General features: G+C 41.0%; 1 protein-coding gene across 1 annotated transcript in view; it reads left to right on the forward strand.

Moving 5' to 3' along the window:
* Positions 1 to 5,647: 5,647 nt before the first annotated feature.
* The window catches only part of rhbdf1a (rhomboid 5 homolog 1a (Drosophila)), a 351,324-nt gene continuing 335,096 nt past the window's right edge, over positions 5,648 to 21,875 (forward strand). The window contains exon 1 of the mRNA XM_078558344.1: positions 5,648 to 5,751. The gene's annotated coding sequence lies outside the window, so the exon portion shown is untranslated. The remainder of the gene's footprint in view (positions 5,752 to 21,875) is intronic.

A 21,875-nucleotide genomic window follows, 5' to 3' on the forward strand; every position in this document is an offset into this window, starting at 1 on the left:
TGCTCCTGATGACCCTGCCCCCTGCAGAAATCCCATTATTGTAGATGTTGGGTAAAAAGTCTGGCTTAGCACTGATGTGCCTGGTGGTTGTAGAAGTTACTTTGTCTACATTGTCTGTTATATATAGTGTTTCACAGAATGGTGACAGAATTTTCAGAATTTTGTTTCCCTACATCAATTTTCACCTTGCTGTGAGTGACAAAGTAAATTGTTGGGACATTTCCTGCAGTTAGACCACCACAGAAGCCTCTGCATCTGCAAGTAATCATCTTTGCATCAGACATTTGATCAGTGTATGGGCGTGCGGTGAGACTGCTTGAGCATGCATCTTCCTGTTGAATTTTATTCCACTAATGACTGTAGGAAGAGTAGGAGCCATTGGAAGCAGGAGAGGTCATTGTCCTTGATTAATGAATAACCTTTGAAATTCTTCTAAGCTGTTTAAAAATCTGGTTTTACCTGCAAAGTTAGACTTGTGGTAATTGAGTGCTTCCAAAATTAAACAATATTGTTACTTGATAGAGTAAGGTAATTTTCCTTATATTTGCAGTATTGACAAGCTTAAATGATCCTATTAAATAAAAATGGGACGCAATGCAAATATTGCTTAATGTGCATATTTATGTCTGATTTGAAAAATCGTTTTCTGTTTTCATGTCTGGCTGCAAAATTTATGTAACGTGTATGTGAAATGAATCTTTTGCTCATTCAACTGTAAATTTTGAAGTACCTTCATATGGAAATGTGCATTTGAGTTCTTACACAAATCATGGAACCATGACCTGAATTGAATATGATCTCACAATTCCTGCTACTGCAGAGTGCTGGAAGATATTGCATACCTTGTGTGTTATGTTTCTCATCTGATGGAGGGTGCAGGGGAAAGGAAGGATCTTTGCAAATCTGTTCTGACTTCATCCCATGGGAGAAGTACGGGATAGAGGATCATTTACAAACTGAAGCTTCCTGTATCTACAAATTTAGTTTCCTGTGCTGGAATGGTGGTGGTGATTTAAGAAACCAGAAGACTGGGCTGTGATTTTAAAATAATCAGCATCAGGCTTTTGCACAAACTCTGTCTTACACACGTACGTGTGCGCACACACGTATATTCTGATTCCCTTTGTTTGTAAATTATGCATATTTACATATTCCCACACGATGCACTTCAGAACAATGATTATTAGATGTTCTGTGAATATTGAAACATTCTTAGGGGTCCTTATCCTCTGGACAACAGGGTGAGCTACCTAAAGCAGAACAATTGTATAATTAAGGAAAGTTTTTTTAAATTGTTGAATGATGAATGGCCTCTTAGGTGGGCAAATACAGGAAAATGTCTTTCATTCATTTACAGGATGTGATGGTGAGCTGCCGCCTTGAACTGCTGCGGTTCCTGTGGTGTAGGTACACCCACAGTGCTGTTAGAGAGGGAGGTCCAGGATTTTGACCCAGCGGCAGTGAAGGAACAGCGATATGTTTCCAAGTCAGGACAGTGTGTGATTTGATGGGGAACTTCCAGGTGGTGGTGTTGCTATGTGTCTGCTGCCCTTGTCCTAGGTGGTAGCGGTCGTGGGTTTGGAAGGTGCTGTCTAAGGAACCTTGGTAAGTTTCTGCAGTGCATTTTGTAGATGGTACACACTGCTGCTAATGTACGTCAGTGGTGAAGGGGGTAAATGTTTGTGGATGGGGTGCCAGTCAAGCGGGTTGCTTTGTCTTGGATGGTATTGAACTTCTGGAGTGTTTTTGGAGCTGCACTCATCCAGGTAAATGGGGAGTGTTCCATCACACTCCTGACTTGTGTCTTGTAGATGGTGAACAGGCTTTGGGGACTTGGGAGGTGAGTTACTCATCGCAGGATTCCTAGCCTCTGACCTGCTGATGTAGCCACAGTATTTATAAAGCTGGCCCAGTTTATTTTCTGGTCAACGATAACCCCAGGATGTTGATAGTGGGGGATTCAGTGATGGTAATGCCATTTAATGACAAGAAGTGATGGTTAGATCTCTCTTGTTGGAGATGGTCATTGCCTGGCGTTTGTGTGGCACAAATGTTACTTGCCACTTGTCAGCTCAAACCTGGATATTGCCTGAGTACCGAATTCTCAAAACCCCATTCTTGTGGCAATTAGTACATTAGCCCAATTGACCTGGTGGATGCCTTTTCGATTGCACCTATAGCACAGGCTATGTAACCTGGTTTTTAATAAGTGGGCCAGTTATAGAAGAGATCCCTGTACAATTGAAAACTGCAATGCTAGGTGCTGATTAAACAAATATTAGAATAAGGAATCGAACAGCACAGAAGGAGGCCATTCAGGCCATTGAACCTGTCAGCTCTTTTGAAGAGCAATCCAGTTAATCCCACTCGCCCAGTATTCCCCAATATCCCTGCACTTTTTGTTCCCCTTTAGGTATTTATCCAATTCTTTTTGAAGGCCGCTGTTGAATCTCTTTTCCCCACCCTATCAGGCAGTGCATTCATTCCAAACCCTAACCACCTGTTGCCTAAAATTTTTCCCCTCTGTTGCCTCTGGTTCTTTTTCAATCATCTTAACCCTGTGCCCTCTGGTTACCTGCCTTTCTGTCAGGGAAATAGGGCAAATGAAGTGAAACTATCCAAGCCCTTTATGATTTTAAACATCTCTGTAAATCTCCTCTTTGTCCTCTCAGCTCCAAGGAGATCAACCCCAGTTTCTCCAGTCTCTCCAGGTAGCTTTCATACCCTTCATCCCTGGAATCATTCTAGTAAATCTCTTCTGTACCCTCCCCAAAGCCTTTATGTCCTTCCGAGGGTGTGGTGCCTCCAGTTGGATGCAGTACTCCGGCTGGAGTCGAACTAGTGTTTTAAAAAGGTTCAGCATAACTCCCTGGCTTTTGTACTGTATACTTTTTTGCTTTGTAAAAGCCAAGATCCATCTGCTTTATTAACCGTTTTGGTAACTTGTCCTGCCATCTTCAAAGATTTGTGCACAAACAGCTTCCAGGTGTCTGTGCTTGCATCACCTTTAAAATTGTACCATTTAGTATGTATCGTCTCTACTTATTCTTCCTACCAAATGCATCACCTCATACTTTTGTTACTTTTGTGTTGAATTTAATGTGTTCATCCATTCCACCAGCCTGTTTGTCGTCTTGATATTCACCATCTTTCTCACTGTTTGCTACATTTCGAAGTTTTATGTTACTTGCATAATTTGAAATCACACTTTGTACCCCGAAGTCCAAATCATTTAATGTGTATCAAAAACAGAGGTGGTCTTTGTAGTGAACTCTGGAGAACAGCACTGCATAGCTCCATCCAACCTGAAAAGCAGCCTTTCACCACAACTATCCCTTAGTTGTTTTCCATCCATGTTGCTACTGCTGTTTATATTCGATGGGCTTAAACTTTGCTAGCAAGCCTATTATGTGGTACTTAAGTCAAATGCCTTTTGAAAGTCTATATATGTGAACATCAACTGCATTGATCCACTCCCACTGTTACCTCATCAATCATGTTAGGCAAACATTATTTGCCCTTAGGAAATCTGCGTTGGGTCTCCTTTATATACACATACTGGCCACTGGAACACTTTTAGCCCCTTGTAAGAAGGGTAAAGTGATACTGAGCCTTGGAGAATTCACAGCCCCTGGGTTCAATGTTCTCTCACTGATGTGAAAATTGACCAACTTGTGATGTGAGTTCCTTATTAACCACCTGTCTTTCAAACTTCTGGGTAAATATAATCTGGTGTCACTCAGTCTACTCTTCCGTAATTTACACTCTGCTTCACTGCATTCTCAAAATGTCTTTTGTGTCTTATAAAGAATTACTTTATATTGTTGCTTTAGCTTAATATGAAAGTCTTTTTTATTGTTAATTGAATGCTATCATTTCTTGTGTGATGTGGATTTTGATTCCCGGAAGGTCAAATAGTTATCTTCGACCAGATAAAACCTTGTTGCTGAATTTTAAAAGGAAAGGATCAGCATGAAAGTGGGCTCAGTTGTTTTGGAGAGACAAACACTGGTTGGGACTGAAATGGCGCAGATGTACACAATTTTACTGTAGTGGAGTCTGTATTGGCGGTGCAGGTGCAACTATACAAGCAAGTAAAGTTTGCTGGAAGGATGATATCGTGCTGTTTTGAAGCCATTGCTGCCATTTTGGAGCTCAGCACTCCAGCAACATCTTCTTTTAACATATGTCCAGCAAAGTGAGGTTAAACAGCAGAAAGGGACACCCTCCCACCATCGCTGTTTAAGGGGATCATCAGTTATTTGTAAATTAGTTGCAGGTTAATTTCTCCTGGCTGTTTGTACAGTTCTTCAAGTTAGAGTGTGGTGTGGTGAATACTGAAGAGCTTTTCCCTGACTTTGTCTTCAGCACAAACAAGCTGCTCCCAGACTTGTGTGTGCTAGTTAGCCGCCTTCTTGGAATAGAACATAACTGAGAGAATGAACAAAGGCCACATAGAACAGGACAAGAAGCTGGAACAGGGGAAGATGGAGAGAAGGAGGCAGCAACTTAGACAACCCTTTCTACCTCAGCTTTATACATGAAGAACTACTCTTAGTGAGATACGTGTAATTGCAGTCCTAATTCCTCATCAAACGAGGCCCACACTCCTTATCTCCCCTCTGCCACTGACCATCACAGCATCCACTTGGCCACAACGTAAAAATAAACAAATCACCCTACTGCATTCCTTTGGAGTCTTTCTTCCATGTGCCTTTGCCTGGCCTGGTGCTCCTACTCAGTGCTACTCCAGTGGCTGTAGCATGGCTGGTGGGAGGCTACTGGCTTTCAGTGGGGTGACTGCAAATGTCGTTGTGTGACATACCCTTCAGCAGCTCTAAGCCTAGAAAATCCGGCTTCACACTGCTTCACATCAGCATGAATGGCAGCAGTTGGGCTGGCTGGCTGAAAGGAAACAGGAAGAATATTGGCGGAGTAGCAATGGTGGGAGAACCAATGCTGTCTCCCTGAGAGAGGACAGCAGGTTCATGCTTCACAGAGCCACTGCCACACCCCTGAGCAGTGCTTCAGTGATCCTAGTAATCTGTTAGAGGGTGGAAAGCCCCTTTGGAGCACTGGTAGCAGCAGCTATAAGGGCAGTAACCTGGGCATGCATGGAAACAACCTGAAATTAAAAAAATTGTTGGAAACACACTCTCAGGTCTGGCAGCACCTATGGAGAGAGAAACAGAGTTAACGTTTCAGGTTGATGACCTTTCATTAGAACTTTTTTTAGCAATGGGACAAATAAAGAAACAAAAGATGTGCCTGGAGGAGGTGTGAATGGCAGGATGATGATTAGCTGCCGTCTGAAATCAGGAACCAGGGGAAAACCAGATTAAAGCTGAAAGCTGCAAAGAAGAGGTAAGAAAATGGGACAGAGGTTATGGTCTGAAATTGTTAAATATAATGCTAAATCAGAAAGGCTATAAAGTGCCTAATTGAAAGATGAGATGCTGTTTCTCAAGCTTACATTAACCTTCATTGGAAAACTGCAGGGGGCCGAGGACAAGACAGCAGAGTGAAAGCAAGGTGGACGATTAAAATGACAGAAAGGAGGTGTTCTGTAAATCGGTCAACTTGTGTTTGCCCCCCCCACCCCCCACCCCCCCGCCCCAATGTAGAGGAGAACACATTGTCAGCAGCAAAAACAATATTCTACATTGAAAGAAGTACACATAAACCGCTGCGGCAACTGGAAGGAGCTTTTGGGCCTTGGATTGTAAGGAAATATTGTGAACTGTGAGAAAGGTAGTGTAGAACTTCTAAAGGGCATCAAGTTAGTGGAATGGGTGGACAAGTGATAGATGAAACTCAATGCAGAGAAGTGTAAAGTGGTTCATTTTGGTAGGAAAAACAATATAAAATAAAGGGTATAATTTTAAAGGGGGCATAAGAGTGGAGGGACCTGGGTGTATATGTGCTTAAGTCACTGAAGGTGGCAGGACAGGTTGAGAACAGTTAATAAAGCATACAGTAGCCTAGGCTTTAATAATAGGGTCATAGAGGACAAGAGGAGGAGGTTATGTAGAACTTCTATAGGATGCTGGTTTTGCCTCAACTGGAGTGTTGTGTCCAATTTTGGTACTGAAATTTAGGAAGGATGCGAAGGCATTAGAGACAGTGCAGCAAAGATTCACAAGAATGGTCGCAGAACAGAGGGACTTCAGTTATGTAGATTGGAGAAGTTGGGACTGTTTTTCTTTGGAGGGGGGAAGATTGAGGGGTCTGAACAGAATAGAGGAGAAACTGTTCCCATTGGTGGAAGGATCGAGAATGAGAGGTACAGTTTTAAGGTAATTAGCAAAAGAAGCAGTGGCAACATGATGAATAACTTTCACGCAGTAGGTCGTTAAGATCTGGAATGTGCTGCCTGAGAGTGTGGTAGAGGCAAGTTTAATTAAGGGTACCTATCCTGTGCTATCCTTAGCCTCTGACCTGGCTACAGGTCATTTGTACCTGGTGTCTCCTCATGTACAGATCGTGCCTCCATGATACCCTTTAAACATACGCAATGTCAGTATCCGAGCTGGTAGCTGCAAGTGTGAAATGGAGTGACGGTGGCCAGGATTTTACAGCCCCTCCTGCCCAGCAGGATGTTACAGTCCTGCCGAACTGAATGGAGATTTAAATGGCTCGCCGTATCCACCAGGGGGAGATACACCGCGGAGGGGTTGTAAAACTCTGCCAGGGTGTTTTCCTCAGTGTTCTCTTTAAGTTCTCATTGTCTGTGGCCTGTGCTGCACCGTGAAGTCCTTTAAAATTGCAGCATGGCCGTACATGAGCGCATCTTAAAGCAAATGCTTGTAAACAGGCAGTTCCCCTGTGCGGTATGTTCTCTGCATGTTATGTCCTGGATTGATGCGCAGTTGCGCAACTGAGCAGCATAGAGGGAACGTTAGTCACCATCAGACTCTCATCTTGCTGTTCCTCCACTGCCAGGCCCTGGTTGGATTTCTTGCATCTGAAAGGCAGGATAAGGTGAAGGGAGGTGGCAGATGTGGTGGTGAGGGGAGTGCACACTTACACCATCTGCAGCTTATAAATCAGTAGAGATTGTGGAAAGAGGAAGAAGTGGGATATGAAAAGGAGGAATAGGTATGAGGATAATGTGATCTTCAGTTGATCCCATGGACTCAGCAATTACCCTTCTAATAATGGCCAACATTGTCTCCCCCATGCGATTAGGATATGCAGTCTCACCCCTTCCTAGTCGGTTCCTGCTGATTCCAATTGTGGTTCAGATTGTCTTACAAGAGAGAGGGAAGTGTATTAGTGAGTGTGATGTACTTGGGCGATGTGTCTGTCATGGTTGAATAGCTGGTAATGTGTGCAAGATGTGAGGTATGGGTGTGAGGCTTGCAACAATGCTAAGTGTATGAGGATGTGGTGGAGAATGCATGTTAGGTATGAATTGAAAGAGATTGATCGAGATGATTGGCAGGGGTGTGGTGATTTGAGGAGTGCCTGAGGCTGGTGGTTCAGTTGGTGACATATGGCATTTGAAGATGCATTCACTGACCTTAACCATTTGTGTGAGGTCATTGAATTCTTGCGGCACCATTTCCAGGTCCTCGGGGCTTGTCTCTTGGCATTGACTGCCATGGTTGTCTGCTCCTGCTGCCTTTTGCCTTTTGATTGGGTCTAGAAAGCCTCTTCCTCCTCCCCCTGCAGATAGACCAAATCTCTCCTTTCCACCTGCTCCACCAAGGTCTCCAGTGCAACTTCTGAAAACCTTGAAATCCACCCTCTCCCATTTTGTGCCATTCTTTATTATCTCCCAGGTCACATTCGCTTCCTGCATGACTCTCAGCACCTGCTCCAGCCACAATGCATCTGTCCTTTAATCAATCCAGGTTAGTTTTAAGTGGTGCTCGGACGTTAGATTTCCAGCCCCCTGCTGATGCATATAGCCATTGAAGAGCAGTTAGCACTGGCTGCATGCAGCAATCATTCTAATGAGCAGGCAACATGAAGTTGGCGTGTTGTCTGCGTGTCAATTACTTGCGCATCATGGTCCCCACACCCCTTTTTCTAGGGCTATCCAGTTTAGCTTCCAACGTATTTTTTATTTTATTTGGTTAAGACTGAAACAGATACATGTGTCTGTCATGGCTTTACGGCTGGCGTTTCCAAGTTTTGCAGCATGTAATTTTGACTTGGTGTGACAGATAAATGAACTGGTGGTTTAACTTGAAATCTGAACAGTAGCCTCAAAGCACTGGTTTCTATGCAGTTACTAACAAAATTTAATATTATGGAGTGCAAGGAATTTAATTCACCAAGTTGCAATCTCTAACCTAGTTATTTGCATTTAAATTCTCAGCTCTGTTGTTCGGACCTGCCTTTAGCTTTCTCTGCATCATGTCTCTATTGTTCTGTCCTCAGGAAGTTTTCAGACTATTGCGTGAAAGACATGAATTTTGCAACATTTTTTTTTACAGTGTTTCATGTAAATGGAACTTCATAATATTGAAGCAGTACTTGAGTTGCATAATTTGAAGCTTTTTAGTTAGTCAATTTGTAGTGATCTGATAATGGATGTAATTGGATTTAACACCGTATCACTTACTTCAGATTGGTAGATAGTGAACTCAGTCCAGTTTTCTAGACTGTAACAGTTTATCTTGTTAATCATTAAACAGAGATGTGCAGCTGTGTTATGCCTAGTAAAGATACAACATATTCCTAAATTTTAAGATATGAACATGATTCGATGTGGACCCAGGCCATTTTTTAAAAGAAAAGTTTAATTTCGGTGTGTTACAAAGATGTCCACCGATGGTCAGATGACATGGCTTGTGTATTCAAAAACTGCCTCACAAGGACAAAAAGATACATTCCAGACCAAGAGTTATCAACTGCACCCATCCTGAAACGATCAGGAGATGTTCCTGAATTGAATGGGTCTTTTTAAATCAAAGAAGGCAATTGTCTTAAACCTCCCCCCCCTTAAGGATGAGTGTCTTAAAACAATAAACCAGGATGTGGCTAATCAGCCCAAGACCACCACCATACTTGGAAAAGGAACTGTAATTGTGTGGAGTCACATGGTAAGGCAGCCATGTTAATCCCTTTGTAATCTTTAAATGCTGCCTGAAGAAAGAGACGGCTGAAGCAGACAAGGCACTAACACCTATGCCATAGAAGAGCCGGCGGCTGTAACATCGCAAGGTCTCCTAGCCTGTTTCTTTTTGATCTACCAAAACAGCAAACGGACTTCCTGGTAACTAGACTACAGGCAACTAACTCATGACCTGCAGAAAGCTCATCTCTTTGAGAAAATCATGAAGTGACTTTGGCATAATGACTTGAGCAGTTGAATTGCCCTTCAGAGTGAAGACGTCTTATTCATCAGGCCTGAAACAATTGTTTCCCAGAAGACAATCATGAATTATGAACTATTCTCTTTGCTTCTCAGCTGTAAAAGTGCACTATTCTCTTCAACTATACTTCCCTTGAGTGTTTGTGTGTGTGTGTGACTGAGCGTGAATGTCTTTAGCGTTTAGATTTTGGGTTGAGCGTGTAAATAAACAATCATATTTAAACCCATGAGCTTGCTGCTGGTTATTCAAATTGTCCACATACTCCAGTATTAAAAACACATACACACCTGCTATGGGGTGCTGGGTATAGATTGGTAGGTCTGAAGAAGTCTTTGTAGTCATACGTAGGTTAACTGCAAGTCTTTCTTGACTCTTGGAACTATTTACAAATATTCAGTAAAGCACAGTCTCCATGCTTGCTGGTACACATGGCTCTGTCCAACACTTGACTGATCCCTAGGCGCAGGTCATGTGTTGTCTTGCATCACTCTGTGGGTGGTACGGTACTCAGTCCCCCATTAACCCTATATGTGCCAGACCTTTATAGTATAATACCTTCCTCTCAAAAGCTTATTGATTATGGAGAGGTGGGAAGGGAGCAGGGATTTCAGCAGTTCTCTCTCACCCTGTCAGTAACAAGCACATTTAGTAAATATGATTATAAATACAATGAGGACATACCATAATACATGAATTGCTCTTTCTTGTAAACATCCTTGGATATGAAAAAGAATATTCTGATGTTTATTAGAACATGTTTCCATTTTTTCCCACTTCTAGCATCTCTTTTCAAAAATTGTCTCCCTAATTGTCGGAGAAAACATGCGAGTTTCTGTGTAAATTGGGTTTTTTCTTAAACCCATACATGGGATGTGAGTGTCGCTGGCTAGGCCAGCATTTACTGCCCATCCCAAATTGCCCTTGAGAAGGTGGTGGTGAGCTGCTGCCTTGAACTGCTGCAGTCCACGTGGCGTAGTTACATCCACAGAGCTGTTAGGGAGGGAGTTCCAGGACCTGGACAGGATTTACACACTGGTGTACAAATTCAAGCCTTATTTGTGCAGTATGACCCTTTTATAACTTGGCTGTATGAATTTCAGAAGAGCTACTGTGCTGAAATAAATATCCTTTATTTATATGAAACTTATCTTATTAGCTGAATAGCAGTCCAGGAGTTAAAACCTGCGACCATAATGACAGTAGACAAGTACTACTTGTGATTGTCAGTTTACTTAAGTTTTGGGCCTCATCAATGTCTGAATCTGATATTGGGTGTAATGGGCAAATGCTTCGATTTTCAACACACAGTTTGGATATATTTGTTAATGTGAATATTTTAAGTATGTTTTGGAGAGAAACAAAAGGAGGAAATAAATATTGCGTTGAACTTCCTATATCCTATAGTTTTGTAGCTCCCAAAGCTATTGGCTAAGTCCTGAGTTGTTTTTTAAGCACCACTCCTTGTGGTGCTTAAATGACTCAGCCACCTCCAGAAAGTGTTAAACAGCTTTGTGTGGATGAGCACTTGGAGGAGGGGAGTGCATCTGTAATGGAAAAAATGCCACCAATAGGCAGATGAACCAATCCTTGGCATCCACAACCTGCAAGTCATGACACAGCTGTAGTACCCACTGAGGAGGGTACTAATAATAGGCGATTGATGATGAATTACATTACAAATGACCTGCTCTCGCATAACTAACTAAAAGTTTTGTGAAAAAAAAGGTATGCATTTAGCGCAGTAGCTCTTCTGAAATTCATTCAGCCAAGTCATCAAAGGGTTGTGCTGCAGTCCTTACTTTGGAAATAAGGTTCAAATTTGTACCAGTGCTGAATTTACACACACCTGCATTGCTTCCCTAATCGTAGTGTTATTGTTCATAGCTACGCTATACAAATAGGGATTCTGAAATTTCAGATGGGAATCTGAAATTCTGGGCTTCTTTCATCACCCATTGTGACATCAAAAGAATGGTGGAATCCCAGAATGGGCCCATTTCCTGGAAATCCTGCATTCTCCCACTGGAGATATGGTAGGAGACCAGGAGAAACACCTTGAAATTTCAGAAACGTAGGAACAGAAATGGGCCATTCAGCCCCCTGATCATGTTCTGTCATTCATGTTAACTATGGCTGATTTGTATCTTAACTCCATCCTCCAGATTCTTTTATGCAATATGCAGCTTGATATAAACTCTTTGGCCCCAATCAGTGGAAAGTTACATTTATGATTGCTAAGATACAAAAACTCATTCACAAGTTTGCAGGCGTTAGTGACAGACACACACATTTATATGAGGATAAGTAATTTAAGCCAAGCTGATCTAGATATAAAGTAGATTGTCTAGCCCTTTGGGCTACATTTTATGCTGGTCCACAGTTTCTAAACATCCTGTGAGCTTACAGCTCCCTTCAAATGGAAGATTTTTCAACTGTTTAATATAGATACAAATGTCAAAAAATGTCAGTTACTTTAATGCTGTTTCTCAAATTGTCATCTGCTTTTTATTCTACAGAACTCTGTGCAAACAATTGAACTCTGATTCACCTCAGCTTCTGTTTACCTGACTGAATAAACTTTAAAGCCGTCAGCATTTACAATTACAGGGCCAAAAGCTAGTCTGATCTGTAACTGAGCTGAATATCCACATCAAGAATGAAAAACAATTGAATCGACACATGCATTGATTTTAGCAGCAGAATAATACATTGTGTTCTACGGAATAATTCACCTGTTATTAAACTAGTGCCTCCTCTAATTTGGTGCGAGTAGCACTGAGAGACATCTAGAATTCAACACGTGGACACTATGTATCCAAGAACAGGAGCCTGTAATTTCCTCCTGTGCTGTTTTTTGTGACCAACAGGAATGAAGAGGCTGGGAATTTATAAGGAATTACCAATCCACAGAAATTCCCTCAGTAACTAGCTGCCACTGACTTCAGGGTGTGCCTATTCATATTACTTCTCCACAGGGAGTATGAGCAGTGGTGTCAAAGGATTAGTTCAAACTAGCTCCATCGTGCCAACTAAACATCACCACCTGTCCAGACCCCAGGTTGCCCACAAGAGGAGAGCTAGAGTAATAAAGATTAACAAATGAGTAGAATAACCTTTTGTTCTTGTCTTTGATGAAGTAGAGTCCCAGTATATCTTCAGATAGTTAGTTTGTTTAAACTGTTCTTCTTTCATTTGGAGATCCTAACTGATTTCTGATGCATAAGCGGCTGTCTTTTAAAATTGCAGGATAACCTTATCATATTTCTCCCCTCATCTAGGCATTGTTATATTGTATGAAATGTGGACAGAATTTGGAACTTTTTAATGAACTATTCTAACCATGTCTCTATTTTTGACATGCATTAATAAGTTCAGCTAAATTATAAAAGCAAAATACTGCAGGTGATGGGAATCTGAAATAAAATCACAAAATGCCGGAAATACCCAGGTCAGGCAGCATCTGTGTAGAGAGAAACAGTTCTGATGAAATATCATTGATCTAAAATGTTAACTCGGTTTCTTGTATTATAGTGAAATGTGTTTCTAAGCTATTGGTATACAATATCTGGTATGTTGTATAGGCAATGCTGCATTTCTGACACTTGCATTGTGTTTTTTGTCTTAGCTTTACCAAAAGAAAAAGGCAGTAAGTTTAAAGATGGAAGCTTTTTGCACTATAATGTAAATTTGGAATACTCTTTGGCATGGTTCCTGAAACTGGAAATCCCAGAAGATACTATTTCTTTGTTCAGAATGCATAAAAGGACTTGGGCTATTTTTTTTTTGGAGTTCTCTACCTAGCACCACTTGTTGTTTTGTGGGTTTGAGACTTCATATTTGAAGGACCATTTGCCAAAATTCTGCAAAAGTAGATGACATATTAGAAATAGCTAGCAATATTGGTAGCATTGAAACTACTCAATACAATCATATTTCCTCTTACAGGGACAGATCATCTGATTTAAGCACCATTAAGCCTATTTCACTTCATTCCATACAATTTAGTACTGCATGTTTTGATCAAGGTGCAATTATAGCTCCTCCTGTCAGCTTATAACATCACTTTTAAGGTTAAATGTACTAGTGCAACAGAACGCTGGGAAAGTACTTGTGCAAATTGAAGTGAGGGATTTTTACAACCACATGTTTGAGATGGTCCCAAGATATTTTTTTCCACATGTTTGAATTGCAAATATTACAGCTGTTAGTGTCGCATAGCACAAGAAAGAGAACCTTGAGATTCAATGAGGATGTGGGGTTCCTGGGAGAGAACATCAACATGCATTTGGGTTATATTTCTTTCTGGTTGATAGAAGACCATTCAGAATTTAGTAAATACTTCCTATTCAAATACAGTGCTTTTTTTTTGTAGGCTTCTCAATGCTATGCATGTTCCCAGTGGTGTCCTTTAGAAGCAGATAGGCTGAGGAAGGACTAGCTGACTGAGCAGCTACAGAGTTCCCAAATTATATTGCGTACGCACAATAATTTAGAGGGTATGTAGGAGCAGAAGGCGCTTCAGCCAAACCCTGTTTTGAACCTTCCCTCAGTGTCTGTATAGTAGCAGAAAATCTTTTATATTTGTCTTATTTCATGCGTTTTCTTTGGAAGAAGTGGCTTTTACCTTAGGGTTGCAGCTGAGGGAAGGGAGATTTATTCCTAAATGTTATGTTTTGTTTGTTTAAGTAAGCAAGGTATATATTTACCAGAGTGAAGAAGGTAGCACAAGACTGCACAAAGTCAACACTGAATCATGAATATGATACATCACTTATTACCATATATTCAGTCAACTCGGTAAAAGGCCGGAGAAACAGATGGTGATAAAAGAAAATCTGACATGCAACAGGAGATGGAGGTAAACATTGCACAAACAGGTTGGATTAGTATGAAGGTTCTCACCAATACTCGCACTACAACCACCAGAAAGAATATGTTTTCCAACAAGGCCAGTTCATGATGCCCAGAGAATATTCCTTAACATTTCATACAGCTAGCCGACAGTGCTGCCAGAACATCATGAGGTCTGCTGGTGTGTTCTTCAGCACTGGATAGGCAAGGTCAGTGATGCAGTTCCCTGGCAGGTTGGGAATAATGACTTGCTGTTAGGAAATATAGTTTAAGTAAGTTATATTGGTATTTGTAGGCGTTAGGAATGAGTTTTAGCTTTAAAGTTTAAGTTTGATTTGTATTCTGTATGTGTTAAGAAAGATCAAATGGAGTTTTAATTTCACTTTAAAAAGGTGTTTGCATTTCTAATGAGGAGTTTTACAACTCCTATAAAGTAAAGGTAAACATACAAGGGTAGAAGGATTGGACTGTTGCATAGCAACAGGGGCCCAAAGAGACAGGTCCCTCCCACAGATACACACAGAAGAAACTAGAAACACCAGTTGTTTTGGAAGCTGTTTGAGTGCAGTTGGTTCTGAATGTTGTGGCTAGGAGAGAGTGGAGCAAAGGGGACAGATAGGCAGTCCCAAGCTAAAGAGAAACCCCAAAAATCATGGTGTGGAAGAGGGGAAAGTCCAAAGAAGACCTAGTCAATGGGAAGGACAGGAACCTGGAAAAGGTCCTGTTAAGAGTGAGGGGCAGAGAGGAAGGCTCCAAGCTTCAGATTTAAAGAGACAAAAGCTACAGAAAGCAGATTTAAAGCGAGAACAGCTTGCAAGAGGCAAGAAAGTCCAAAGAGATGGCTGAAGGTCTGTAACTCTTTGCTTTGGGCATGCGAAGCAGTGGTACTGTTGATGGCTGAGTCGGTGAGAGAGAGGAAGACGACTTGAATGCATGTGGTGATCTAGGGCAGAGGAACATTGGAGAATTCAAAACCCTAGAGATGAACCCTTGCGGAAGGGGTCTGAGAGAAAGCATTGGTTTGGGAGAAGATTCCAAAGCGAGTTCTTGGAGAGTGGAGATTGGAAACCCTTGTGTGGAAGACAGAGTTCAGTGAAACTGGTTGGCTCATGGTATGACAAGCATCTGAGGGGAGTAGAGGAGAAATCCATAGCGTCTGGTTGAGGTGGCATCTGTCACTTGGTTTCTGAGTGTGGTGTGTCTGACTACAGAGTGCCATAGGTTTACACAGACTGTGTATTTACTGTGAACTTTAAGGTATAAGAGAGCTTTTGTAACTTGTGTTATCCTTACAAATCTGTATATATCTTGTAAAGGTATAGTTGTGGGTGAAGGAGTATTGTAATATAGTTCATCTCGTTTAATAAATGTTTTTTTGTTAAGTTGACTTAGGCGACTCTGTTCAGTGGCCACTCTCCACGTAGCTAAACAAACAAAGTTAGGATCTAACAAGCTGGGTTACCCAGGGATCAGGCTTGTCCAGTGGTAACCTCAGATGGGGATCGTAACGCTTGCAGTGAACCATGGTTTCTGCTATAAGTGTCAGTGTTGGTTAAGTGCTAGCACTCTTGCCTCTGCGCGCTCTTGCCTCTGCGCAGAGTCATAGATTCAAGTCCCACTCCAGAGATTTGCAAGTGCAATGTAGGCTGACATTTTCAGTGAAGTACTGAATGCTGCATTGGCAAAGGTGGGACTTTTTAGATAAGATGTTAGCCCCATCTTCCTGAACCAATAATTATCTACAGCCAGCATTGCTTTCATTGCTTCTTGTGGGGCCTTGCTGTGCTCAGATTGACTGCTGCATTTTAAAGTGTTGTTTCTTACATAGGAAAACACTTTTATGGATGTGCTCAATGCTCATCTTTTTGCAAAGTTAGCAAAGTCAAATCTCCAAAATACTGTTGTTGGAATTAACAATGCAATAGGTCACCAGGTGTACAAAATTTAACAACAGACAATGCTAGAAATACTCAACAGGTTAGGCAGCATCTAGTGAGGGAGCAACAGTTAGCATTTCAGGTTGACCTCCACGCATGCTGCATGATCTGAGCATTTCCAGCATTTTCTGTTTTCTTTCAGACCTCCATCTTCTATGGTATTTTGTTTTGATTTTGATACATTATTTAAAGACTGATTTTGGATGCTAAATAGATTATTAGTTTATAAATTTCTCATCCTGTAGTTCTGTGTGCTCTGCTAATTCTTTGGCTATCGCCTTTCCTCTATTAGCTGAAACAGGAAACTTGTAAATTGAAGAATTCCAAGTGAGCTGCTTTCATTCCAGCAGTGAGAGGCTGGTAGGATGTTGTCTTCCCAATTGAACCAATTTCATAATTATGTCACCACCACTCGCCAAATAGTCCTAAAAATTAATCGAGATAGATCAAAAATATTCAGCTCGAGGAGCAGCAATTCATCTTTCGATTAGGCACTTTCCAGCCTTCCAGATTCAACATTGCTTTCAACAATTTTATACGGTAATCTCTGCCTCTATTTTGGTCCCTTTCCTTTGCAGACTTCAGTTTTAACTCCTCTTGTTTTCGCTTCTGGACGACAGCTGTTCATCTGCCATTCACACCTTGTCTAAACACATCTTTTGTTTTTTAACTTGTATCGTTACCATTCCCTTCGGTCTTGCACCACCAGTTCTTTTGTCATTTAATCTCTCCTGTCTTCCGCCCTATCACAGACCTTTCCTTTTTTCTTCCCCGCCCCCCCCATCCTTCACTTGCTTAAAACCTATTAGATTTTTAACTTTTTCCAGTTCTGATGAAAGCTCATCGACCCGAAATGTTAACTCGTGTTTCTCGCTCCACAGATGTTGAGCATTTCCACCATTTTTTTCTGTGCTTTTTTTTAAAAAGCATTCATCGTGGTTCAAAAATACATAATATTTGAGGTGGGGTGGGTTTAATGGTGGCTCTTTGTGAGGCACTTCAATATTGCGTATTTTTAAAAAAGATCTTATTTAAATGTTCAATTTATTGTGATCACTCTGTTCAGCATTAAAGTTCATCCAAGAGAATGGTATCTGGGGAGCACCTTAAAGCACTCAGTGGGGATAAAATTATGCCATTAAAAGAACTTATATATAAACCACCAATACAATAGTTAGAACTATATTATCATCATAATGCAAATGCCTGTTTCAATATTTATATTGCAATTTAGGCCCACTAGTTTTGCAAAGTGGACAAATATCTCTCACGTTTTCCACACTTGCCCAATGTTTTCCATGGCTCTTACAGATAGCTATTGTATGCGAGAGGAGATAACTGAAAGGGTTTAGTGCTATATCGGAGTAATCTGTGACTGATATTTTAGAGCATTAAACAGACATTACTTCTAACAAAATTGCTTATTGTAGATGGGAAAAGTAATGGTCAAACAAGGGTGAGTAAATGTTGGAATATTGAACGATTAAAAATTCATTTGTAAGCACGTTCTAGATTCTTGAATATTTTCTGAAAAGGATTTTTTTTTGCAAAAATTGAAGTTAAACATTTCACAATTCACGTTATGCAAAGGTAAAGTGACTTTTGAGACCTCAACTTGCATGGCTGAGATTATAGCCTTCAGGATGGACTGAGCAGGATGGGAAAAAGAGAAGACCTAGGAGTAACCTAGTAAAGGTGATTAAAAATATGAAAGGTGGTTGGAATATTCTGCCATTTGGACACCTTGAAGCAAATGGCACAGGTGTGTTGAAGGGAAAGCTAGATAAGTACATGAGGGAGAAAGGAATTGAGGGGAGGAGTGATGTTCGATGAAGTAGGGTATGAGGAGGCTGATGTGGAGTCTAAGCATTGGCATTGACCAGTTGGGCCCACTGGCCTGTTTTTGTGCTGTAATTCTTAGTACAGAGACATAGTTCTCTTCTTGACACTAACTGGAAGAGGTTGTGTACAACTGAGTATTACGTTTGTCAAAATTGCCATTCATGAAATAAATTTGGAATGATGTTATGCCTATGCTTCTGATCCAAACATCAACACCGCTTTTGGTGACTCTGGGTCTGACATTACACCAACAGTGTTTTCTGGCCTGTTAATTGGGCAAAAAACTTTTTTCGTCAGCAGGGTCCCCCAAAGAAATGTACCTGATTTTGAGATTAGGTATTGGTAGTCCCTTTGATCTGCCTGCTGCGTCCCTCACTAACATATCTCTTCACCTCTGATGAAATCATCTGAACTGGAGTGTGGGAGTGATTCAAGGGGTGGCGGTGAGGGAATTGGGTAAGAGGAACATGGCCAGGATTTTCTGCAGGAACTTGTGGGTCAGCTTCATGCTGCTCATCATCCTCTTTCTCATAATTAAAGTTCACCAAGGTAGTAGTTGTATCAATGTTATTCCTATTACCATCTTTCTCCTCATTATTTTGGTGAATCAGCAAGAAAGGAAAGTACAAGTAGAAATTTATCGTCTTGAAAGAGACTGTGAAGAAGTTGGAAACTTGTGATTGTGGGATTCTTCTTGGTGACATGGTGGGTGTTCATTCACTAACTAGGCTTCACCATCTCCTGTGGAACGAGGGGAACGCTTGAGAGATTTCTCACAAGATGGGAGATGTTTCAGGTTGGCCCCTGCAGGTTGCCTGCCTTTTGTAGGGATTGTACATCATTTTCTTCTGTGATAGGTAACTGCCATGAAGCTATTAATGTATATAAGGTTATTGGAAATTATTTTTTAAAATAGTTTTAGTCTGTGTATGTGTTAATTGGATTAAAGCTAGCTAGTCTGGGTGCTTTGATGCATAGAAAGAAGTAGGTTTCAAATGGTAAATAAATAAACATGAGGGCAATTTGCATTTCTAAATAGAGCATTCAAAGACTGGGGGTGAAATCTTGCACCTAGCTAGGAGACACCAAGCAATATGTTTATATTACTAATAAAATTGGTACCAAGAAATGAGTTCAAAGGGCCTAGTGATATAATGAAAATTTACATTCAAAGGGGAAGGCCGGGTATAACAGAAAGAAGTTTTTCTGTGTGTAGAAGTCAGAAACATGTAAGATCAGAGCCTGTAAGCCTACAGCTGTCTGCAAAGGAACCAAATTGAAATGAACCTCATTTTGAATTCATAAGATGAAAATGCTTTGCCTTGTGCCTGGTTAAGTATATTGGTTATTGTTGTCTTAGAGGAGGTTAATTTGGGAATTTTGTTAAAAGTTATGATAGTAGTAATTTGTAGGCATGTGTATGTGTTTAATTTGTTGTAACTTAATAAATGTTTTATTTAGTTTGATATAAAAACCTCTTGAGAACTAGTGGTCTTACTCCTGAATTTAGAGCTGCAACTCAAAACATACCAATTGAAAATGTAGGTTATGACGGTTGTTTAGAATTTCCCTCTGGGATTTTATATAACTCGGCCTTTACAGACTGCTGTGTCATAACAGTAGCTTACATGAAATCTAACAAAGGATTGTGTACCTTGTGATGTGGGAGAAATTTGGGGGCATCAGCTAGTTAAAGTGGAGAATTGTGCATACGTGTAATTGCTATAATGGATATAGCTAGCCACTCTGCAGGATGGCAAGGTCATGCCCCTATTCAACCAGCCTCTTCCATTTTTAGCTGATGGTTATTCAGCCCATTTGATTTCTCCATCCAGAGACATCCTAAAAACCCCAGAGGGTTAGTTATACAGGTGTTACTTTAAATAGTGAAGAGTTGTTGCTGCTCAAGGAAGAAAACTGTGCTGCCTTGTCGACTCTGGTCAGGTCATTGAATTAAAAACAAAGTGCAGAAAATATGCAACAGGTTTGGCAGCATTTGTGTGAGAGAAAGAGTTACTGTTTCACGTTGAATATGACTAATCTTCGCACTATTGAATGTTTTTGGTCATTGAATGCTTTGCAGGACTGGCATTTGGACCTGGGGGTGCAACCTCCCTTCATATGACGTTTTTGGCAAGTTTCATGTCACAGACACCTTGTGTTCTACTTTGTGTTATGGTGTTTTCATGTTAAACTCTGTAAAATTGTGACATTTTTCTTCTCCCTGTGTGCCGTACCCTCCTGCATTCTTTGGCTGCCTCTCTCTTGTTCTCCTGCATTTGACTTATAATGTTCATGAGGTATGCAGTCAGCCTAGCTTATAGTTGACTGAACCAAGCACTCTGCCTTACTTTACTCCCAAATTTGCTGCTACAATCATTAGTCAGAACTGGCAAAATTTGCTCGAAAATTTACATTCACTACTTCACAGGAGCTTTATGTCAATCACTACTGTATTAGATAGGCAGATGTGTTGGCTCAAGAAATTCTGGTGATAATTCCTTTCCATACCATCGATGGGTGCAACTCATTGACATAAAATTGGTGCAACTTGCTACATGGAATTTCAGGACCAGTGAGTCTCTTATGAACCTAAAGTCAGTACATTGTTTCACTAATTGTATATAATCCCTTAACCAAACTATGTGAAATGTCTTGCAGGCAGTCTGGTTTAGTCTAAAAGGTGATAAACACTACACTGTCAGACTTTTATGTTCAGACTCGTCAATATCTTACTTCCAGATTGTTGCATTCCAGCAAAGACTAACAGACATTTACAATTAAGATATTGCACAGAAGCAGAAATGAAATAATGCTAGACATAACCACCCTTCCAGCTGGCCAAACCGAGAATGGGATGATTTTTAAACCGTAACTGTTTTCATTAGCTACCAATTGAGATTTGTTTTAATCCAGGGAAGTTGGCTCCCACCTTGGCTCTAGAAATGGAGAAATGGGGCCGGATTTTGTGGAGAAGCCGGAGGTTTGAGTCAGGAAATTTCCTGAGCAGGCAGGCTGCCTTTAAAAGGGCAGCGGTGTTCTTGTTCCTTGGATGGGGGGCTGGGATGGAGTCAGGCCCGCCACCTCCAGAGACAAGCCTGAGGTGACAGGAGGTGTGCAGATGGCCAGGCCAGCGGGCTGGAATGCCATCCTCCGTTTGCTGGGACATTGGCTCAGTTTTATTCTCGAATGTCAGGTCCTGAAACCCTCACCCTTCATCTTTCCACCCACCTCACATGCCCTCCTCATGCCCCCATACCACCATGCCAACTACATGAACCCATATGCTCCAAGCTCCTAAAACCCTCCATGCCCCCCCAACCCTGGCAACCTATATGTATTGTCCATAGCCACTAATCCAGTATCCGCTATGGGAAGACCTCAGGATATCTTAGAAGTTTATTTTTTAATGTCTATTTCAAAGAATTAATACAGCTGTCATATTCAAAGACATTTCAAATTGAATAAAACTCTCATCCATAAAACATTCAAAAATATAAATCCCCTCAAGTAATCAATCTGTTATAAAAACAAACATCTGTTATAAAAACTAACAAACACTTATCCACTTACAGCATCAAAGACAAATAATCCTTTGACAGGTTTGAGGGCTTATTAATCAAAATGTGTCAAATCAAAATCACAAATCCCTGCTGATATAGGTAGTTCTGGACCTTTTGAAACTCATCCAAGCATTCATAGCCCCAGCTAGCAAAACAAATCCTGGGAACTATCAGCAATAGGATCCCACTGAAACACCAGGTGGTCTTTTGTATTAAGCTGCAGGTGCTGTTTCATTTCCATTTCAAAGCTGCTTGCCTGTCAATCCAGGGAGTGCAGCAGGTCCTTAGAATTTTTTTTTAAACATACAATAGCAGAGCCAGCTTTTTCGAAGCTAAAGACCGCTGTACATTTAAAT

The sequence above is a fragment of the Cetorhinus maximus genome, chromosome 15 (genome assembly GCF_964194155.1).
Source record: "Cetorhinus maximus chromosome 15, sCetMax3.hap1.1, whole genome shotgun sequence".
NCBI lineage: Eukaryota > Metazoa > Chordata > Chondrichthyes > Lamniformes > Cetorhinidae > Cetorhinus > Cetorhinus maximus.